Here is a 6,000-nt window from a genome sequence, read left to right on the forward strand (position 1 = left end):
TTTAAGGTTTTCAATATAATAAAAAAAGATTGGAGGGAGAAAAATGTTCTCCGTACACATAGATACATACATGCAAGTGAGTTAAGATTAAGGTGGAGGTAAATCAATGATTGAGGTAGCTCATTATTTGGAGGGGGGACCCTTTTAGGAGAGAAGAGCCTTTAGCCTTTGAGAGTTATAGAAAGCATTATGGAGATGAAAGCACCAGGTTTTGTGGATAGAAGTCACAATTGCCTAAGAAAACATAAATATGGGAAGCAAGGATGATCATTTTTACAGCAATATATCAATAGGAGACTAATGGCGAGGGTCTTTAGGGCAATTTTTGAATAGATATGGCAGCAATATTATCGACAAAATCTTAATGGTGCGTCTTTCAAAAACTCATACTTTTCACTCTCCTAATTTAAAATTCATATGACATTACTCTTTATTAATATATGCAAGGCATGAAAGGTTTTCCTGGGGGAAAGAAAGAGAAAGAATGACAGACAAATGGGGGGGAGAGTACAGAGGAGAGTTTGGATGAGAGGAAGTTTGATGTTCTTTCCTCATTATGTTAGGGGGGAAAATTTCTCCCACTAACAAAAGGGTAATGAATACACATTACACAATGTGTATAAAAGTACACAATGGTTTTCTAGGTTGATACATAGTCTGCAGCAATGCACTGTTCAAGACTATTTGGATTTGAGGTTGACACCACTGAAGAAAATATTTACTACATAGTAAAGTTAAGAGTGTGCTCTGTGTACCTTTTTTTCCCCCTGGAGAGCTAGTTAGTAATTAAACATTTATCAGTAAAACCCTGAATGAAACACTACTGGAATAAAGCTCTTGACAGTTGTGCCTTATTCCAAAGATATGAAAGGTAAAAGAAGAATGGAATTATGGGAAGAATGAGTAATATTATATACTAAGAAATATTCATTTGGGGAAATTCAGGAATTAAAACATGGTGGAGAGCTTTTGTCTAAAGGTCATTGGAGAGGAATGAGATTCTATCATCGGAACATATAGAACACGTATTTGGAGAGAGGTAGAAGAACAGTTTGGGAAACAAATTCCAGACCAGGCTCAGAAGCTTGAGTAGTGATGGAGGCTTTCAAATGTCTAGATATGTCCTGGAGCTCTTTTTTTCTGGCAAAATAGAGAAGCTAAAGGCTTTTTGACTTGTCTTTAAAAAAAACATATTAACTTCCATCTTAGAATTGATACAAGTATTGTTTCCAAGGTAGAAGAGCAATAAGGATCAGGCAATTGGAGTTGTGTCTTGCCCAGGGTCCACATAGCAAGGTAGTGTCTGAAGTTAGATTTGACTCCAGGTCCCTTCAACTCCAGGCCTGGCACTCTACCCACTGAACCACCTAGGTTTCTCTTTGTTTTGTCTTCATAATAATTTTATCCTTCAAAATACGGAAAAACCAGTAAGGCGAAATTATATTCTGGATCTGATTCTCAGCAATACAGAGAACCTGAATGTTACATTGAAGGAACAGTTATGAGAAGTGATCACTCTCACTTAAAATATATGATAAACAAAGGAAATAGGCATATACTTTGAAATATATTGTAGATTTGCAGAGAGTAGCTTCTTACTTGTTGTGAGGAAGGAGAATTGCAAGGATTAAAACTCCCAAAATAAGCCAACCCAAGAGAAATGAAAGATTCAGGAGACCTAAAGGGAAATAATTGCAATAAGTAGGAATAATAGGATTTAAAAATTTACATTCTTATCTTTTATTCTGAATTTAATCAATGTCACATAAAATGGGTATTTCTATATACATTACAAAAGAAGAGAATTATACATGATATAATAGATTTAGGTGACTAAATTAGATGAAATATTGGACTTGGAATCAGGAAAACAAGTGTGAATCCTGACTTAGAAACTTACTAACTGTATGATCTTGGACAATTTTAAAAATCTCTATCTAACTCAGTTTCTTTCTTCTTTAAAGTAGAGACAATAATAATAATAGATAACCTATCTTACAGGGATGTTAAAAAGATCAAATGAGTATGTAAAGATTTATGTAAAGAACATTGGGAACTTGGAAGTACTACATAAATGTTATATGTAATATAATATATGTACATACATAAATATATAAAAAGCTTACCTTTCTTTTAAATATATCATAAACTCAATATATATAACTTTGAAAACTATCCTATATGTCTTTGATATTTTCTGGTATTCCTTATATTCTCCTCTGTATATTTTTCTAAGATACTTGGGTGACCTTTTCTTTCTCAATTGCTCTCTCTTTATCTCTCTCTTCTATTCTTATTCCCAATCTCTATCCTACCTCCACCTCAATTGAAAAAGAAAAAGAGTGCTTGTAACAATACCTACTGTAAAGGAAAGCAAATTTCTTCACTGACAATTCATAAAATCTGTCTCATATTGCATTTTGAGTTAATCACCTCCTTCTCATGAAGTGGGTAGCATACTTCATCAACAATGCTTAGGAGTCACTGTTAGTCATTGAACTCATTGATCAGAGCCCTGAGTCATTTCAAAGTTATTTTTCTTAATAATGTTGTTATTGTGTACATTTTTTCTACTGGTTCTGCTCACTTCATTCTTCTTCCATTTATAAAAGTATTCCCAGGTTTCTCTAAAATTTTCCAATTTGTAATTTCTTAGAGAATTATAATAATTCATTATGCCATTATACTCAATTTATTTACCACAATTTGCTTAGCCAGTCTCCTTAGTTTCTAAGTTTCTTTGCTAAAAACAAAAGGCTGTTATAAATATTTGATACATATTAACCTTTTCCTCCTCCTTGAATATCTTTAAGATATAGGCTAGTGATGGTGAACCTATGGCACAGGTGCCAAAGATGATACACAGAGCACTCTCTGGAGCATGTAGTCCCCCTTCCCCTGAAGCCCCCCAAGTTTATTACTAGAAAGGCAGAGGGACTTGGACAGAGCTCTCCCTTCCCCTTCTCTACCAAACCTGACAACATTTTTTCACTTCACCTGCCCCTCTGCCCAACAGCCCAATGGGAGCACACAGTAGGTAAGATGGGCAGCTAACAGGCATCAGAGCTGGAGGGGAGTAGAGGGTATGGGTCACTCCCCTCTTCTTCCTCCTCTCTACATTTACTGAGGGCATTCATCTCTTCACCCACTCCTCTAACCAGCAGTCCAGTGGGAGCCTTTTTTTTCCCCTCTCCCCTGTGTGAGGTAAGGTAGAGAGTGCACTCAGTCTCGATAGGAGAGAGGAACATGGCATGTTGTCTCTAGGGGAGGATGGGCATGATACTCAGTCTGAGGGAAGTGGGATGGGGGAAGGGCCTGGAACTCCATCTCTAAAAGGGTCACCATCACTGAAACAGGCAATCACTATGGTAAAGGATAAGCATGGTTGGTTGAATTTTTGAGCATGGATTCATGTGACTCTCCAGAATGAGTGGTCCAATTAATTTTTAATTCTACCAACAGTACTTTAGTGTGACTATTTTCCATGGTCAGTTCAAAAATTATCTTTTTTTGGGTCAGAACTGCTATACTTTGCATTTCTCTGAATATTAGTAACTTGGACAAATTTTTTCGTATAATTCTTGATAACTTGGTTTTATTTTTTTTGAAAACTGTTTGTTCATCTTCTCACATATAACCTCTTTTCTCCTCTGACTTCCACAATCCTGGTGCAGGTCCTGGTCATCTCACACCTGGACAATTGAATAGCCTGCTGGTGGGTCTTACTGCCAGTTTCTCCTTTTGGCTCCTGTCAAAATGATGTTCCTAAAGTATATGTGATCATGTCACCCCTGTATCCCATAAACTTCATTGGCTCTCTCACTTCTAAGATCATACACAAAATCTTCTGTTTGACATTCAAAGCCCTTCTTTATAACCTTGCCTTCTCCCCTTCCAATATTCTTATATCTTTGATGTTGTAATTCAGCCGAGTCTGAGTCTTTGTGAGCCCATGGACCATATTATCCATTGAGTCTGATTTGCAAAGATGCCAGAGAGGTTTGCTATTTACTTCTCCAGGGGATTAAAGCAAACAGAGGTTAAGTGATTTGCCCAGGGTCACTTAGCTAAAATAAATGTCTGAGGTCAAATTTGAACTCAGATCTTCTTGTATCCAGGCCCAGTGTTTGATTCCACATAGCTGCCTCTTCTCATACCTTACTCTCCTTCAAATATCCTGTAATCTAGAAATACTGCTCTCCTTGTTTTGCCTCCAACAATACACTCCATATTTGGACTCTGGATATTTTCACTGGTTGTTCCCCAGGCCTGAAATTCTCTCCTTCTTCATCTCTTACCCTAGTTTTCCTGTTTTTTTCTGACTTCTTTTACATTCCAGATACAATCTCATGTTCTTTTGGAAACTTTTTGTGATTCCACTTAATTCTAGAAACTTCCCTTGGTTGATTATTTCCAATCCTTCCTCTTTATAGCTTTTTTCTATACAGTTGTCTGGTTTCCTCTACTGGCTAGTGAGTTTCTTCAAAGCAGAGGCTGCCTTTTACCTTTGTTTTTGGAAGACTTAGTATAGTGCCTTGCACATAGATGATACTTAATAAATGCCTATTTTCTGACTGATATAGTCTATAATGCTTTCATGGAAGGAGGAATGAGTTGACTTCATTGACCGGTTTCATAATCTTTCACTGAAGACACTACATCTAAATGTTATATCTTTGTCCAAAAACCTTCTAAACGTAGAACCCCTGGGACACTCAGTGCTTCTTCCATTTGGAAAAGTGACTTTTTAAAGCAGCCATGCTTTGGGGGTTTATATTTTCCTTAAAGACAACAAGATTTTCATGCTCAAGAGCATTTGATTTGGCTTAAAAGCTTAAGAGACTTGATATTCATAAGTAACTTAATAGCTCTTTCTCCTGCATTTTTTGGCACTGAAATATCTTGAGTGACATCATTCCTTTGAAGGGAGTAGGGAGTAATGTATTAAATATCAGTGTCTTGTGGGACACAAACAAACAAGACGATATATCGACTATTTAATTTACTATATAAATTTATTTCATTGATTTATTTAATTTAAAATATTTTTCTATTTAATTTACACTTTAAAATTTTTTTAAACTGTACTTAAAACCGGAGTCTTATATTACATCCTCTTTTTGTTCTTATATATTGAAAGAAATATTTTTATGATGATTAAGTTGTAAAAAAAAAAAGATACTAAGCACCTAAAGTCCTAATGGAGCAGCAATTTGCTGGTTGAGAGGAGGATTTCATTTTGTTTCTTGATCTAGCTGGAAAGGAAAATTAAGTAATCAATTCTATTCATTACACAGTCATTAAGATTCTACACTATTCAATTAGATCAATTATATTTTTCTATTTAAAGTTGCCTAAGACACTGTGAGGCTATCCCTTCCCATAAGGGATCCTGGTTCTGGATTAACTCTGGGGGATTTTGCCTTCAAATAGAAGAAATCAATATTTTCTTACACTCAATGGCTTATTATGTCCTCCCTCAAAGTTTCCAAGAAAAATCGCTTTAATTAAAGCTTAGCTATGAGTTACATCTATGATTTTCCACAAAAGTGATTAATAAGATCCCTTTTTAGAAGGTACTCAGCAAACAAAATATTAAATCATAGGTATCAGACAGTTTTTTCTACCCTCCATTACAAAGAAATGCTTAAAGCACAAAAGACTCATATTAGCTCATACATAAAACATAAACTATAACCTATTCCCTCTAATATCTCCCAGGAGAAAAGAAACACTCCCTTGAGATTTGTGGAATTGCTGGCAGATTTCACTTACTTCTCAGTTTACTAGCAGCAACCAAAGATTCAAATTTTTGGCTTCCTGGGCTACCATGCTCACCTTTCTGGTAGTGGCCATCATTTCCCAAAAGGGCATAATTGCAGGTAGCCTCTCTTATCAGTCCACCAACACCCAATTCAACGGTTCATGACTTCTCAAATTCAGGAAGTTACCAGGTTGGAAATGTCCATTCCTGAGGGTTGCTGTCTTAAAGACCTTCTC

The sequence above is a fragment of the Monodelphis domestica genome, chromosome 3, assembly GCF_027887165.1.
Source record: "Monodelphis domestica isolate mMonDom1 chromosome 3, mMonDom1.pri, whole genome shotgun sequence".
Taxonomy (NCBI): domain Eukaryota; kingdom Metazoa; phylum Chordata; class Mammalia; order Didelphimorphia; family Didelphidae; genus Monodelphis; species Monodelphis domestica.